The sequence below is a fragment of the Colobus angolensis genome, unplaced genomic scaffold, assembly GCF_000951035.1.
Source record: "Colobus angolensis palliatus isolate OR3802 unplaced genomic scaffold, Cang.pa_1.0 Scaffold632, whole genome shotgun sequence".
NCBI lineage: Eukaryota > Metazoa > Chordata > Mammalia > Primates > Cercopithecidae > Colobus > Colobus angolensis.
This window is the reverse complement of record NW_012119955.1, coordinates 31,364-33,796: the sequence shown is the minus strand read 5'-3', so window position 1 is coordinate 33,796 and position 2,433 is coordinate 31,364.

Below are 2,433 nucleotides of genomic sequence, written 5' to 3'. Positions count from 1 at the left end.
TATAATAGTAGATTGTTTCTTTAAACAATTGATACATACCTGCTTAATTATTTCTCCACATTGACGATTTCAATACATTTAGTTTTAAAGGGTCTAGATATGCTATTCATTTCATTAACTTTTATTCATGGTATCTTGCTTACCTGATCATTTTTAATACTGAACTCATTGTTCACCCTTAACCTGCCATCATTCTATGGTGTGAAATGAGAATGCTATTATCCAGACTTCCTCTGTGAAGCTGACTCAATGCATTAACTCAATATAGAATTTTCAGCATTAACAAACTGGAATTTCTGATGGCACGAGTCAGCAGTACCATCATTAGCATTACTGATAATAGCAGATCTTCCCAGAAGATCTGGGAAACCCTCACCCTGCTCCATCAGCTATCCAATACAAAGTACCCACTGCTCAAGCTCCAGTTCACAGACTATTTTTGTGTTTGAAAGAGGAGATATTTTAAGAACTTGCCTAACCATTTTCAGGGATAGAAATGTTTTGAAGAGATCCTCTAAAATATATTTTTTCTATAGCAGCAGTCACTTGAGAGAAGCTAACTTGCAGTCATGACCAAAAGCCTAAATCTTTCTTTCATTCTAGTCACACCGATTTTGTATCTTTTGGGGATATCTCAGATTCAGATCATTCATAGTATGCTATGATTTGGGACACTACTATAGATTCTTCAAAATGTGACAACATTCCAATGGTATTTGGGAGGTATAGAAGGAGAGGAAAAACAATGGGCTCAAGTCTCCCCGACTTCTCTTCTTACAATATGTTTCATTGTTCAAAACTTTTACAACTATATTAATACAGCATTGACAGTGGGCATTCTTCTTTTCCTTCTGACTTTAATAGGATTGAAGGAAGTGTTTTGCTATGAAATTGCTATATGGGTTGTATTCAGACAAATTTTGACTTTGTAAAGGCAATATTCTCCTCATTATTTTTAAATGCTTACCAGAATTCTCGGCATTATTTTCAGTTCTCCCTGTTTAAAGGCATATTTAAATAACTTGATGACTTGGATATATTATATATGTTACTCTGCTACAGAAACAGAAAAACCACCACCAAATTATTTTCTAAGATACTTTGTACACCAATTGCACCATCTTTTTTTTATCTAAGACATTCAATTCTTCCACAGGTGGGAGCACACGAATTAGCATCATTTACTACTTGTAGCTTTCACTACAGACTCTCAGACTTATGATGCCTAAAAGAAATAGAATACTTCTAGCTGGATTTAAAAGCTACAAATAAACAGAGGAAATATACAATATTTTGAAAGTACCACTTGAGTGTTATGCATGTATTTCAATATTATGTTGCTAATTTTAATTGCTCAAAGTTAAAGAGCTTAAACCTCCCCTTCATGCATTACTGAATCCCCCATTACTCCCACACATACATTGCTCGATATAGCATAAACCTAAGTAAATAAAGATGTGGCAAAATGAAAAAAATAAAATAACGTTATACCATTCTCATCTATGAATGACATCAGTAGACAGATGTGAATAAAAGTAATGTGATTATAATTTTAAAAATCATATTTAATAGGATCCATTTATTATTTAATGAACATTAGGTTACTTAACGAATAATAAATCTTTGACACAACAAAAACTCTTAATGCAGAGTGAGACCAAAATGAAGGTAATAACTGTTTTTTTCCTAACCCTTGCTTTAGTTGGTCTTTCCACCAGACTGTCACTCTTTTTTAAGGATATTATAATAGCATAAAGCCACCAGCTTTACCATTAGAGAGATCTTCATGAAATTATCTTTGTTGTAATAAAGATCATCTGGAGGAAATACTGGTCTGGACACAATAATAAATCTTAAGCTTTCTAATATTTTCCACTTTTAGACACAAATTGAAAGGATCATTAATAATGTCAAAAATATACTTTTTTTCTAACTAATCTATCCGATGACTAAGACACTATTAGCAATTAAAGTAGACAGAGCAAATCTAAATGTGGAGAGAAAAAGTAATTTCTACTTATGTTTGAACAGATGAAAGCACAAATAAGATGAAAGCCTGAAATATTAGCTTGGGGGAATAAAATCACTTGGGGGAGCAAGAGCAGGATATACCAGCCTTTAACTCTACACTTCCCCCAAGAAAAAATATACAGATAGCTATGTACAAACCAAAATAGCCCTGGGGGTTTCAAGAGACCACTTAAGAAACAACGGCAGCACAATGAAGCCAAAAAAAAGAAAAAAGAAAAAAAAAGAGAGAGAGAGAGTGAAAGAAAAAAAAAGAGAGAAAGAGAGAGTGAAAGAAAAAAAAAAACAAACGAATAGCCATATAGAAAAAACAACTGATGAAATCAGTATACCTGAGACAGCAGAAATATCTTTTTTGGCTAGGAACAAAAAAAGCAGAAAGGGACTATCAGTATCAGCCACAAA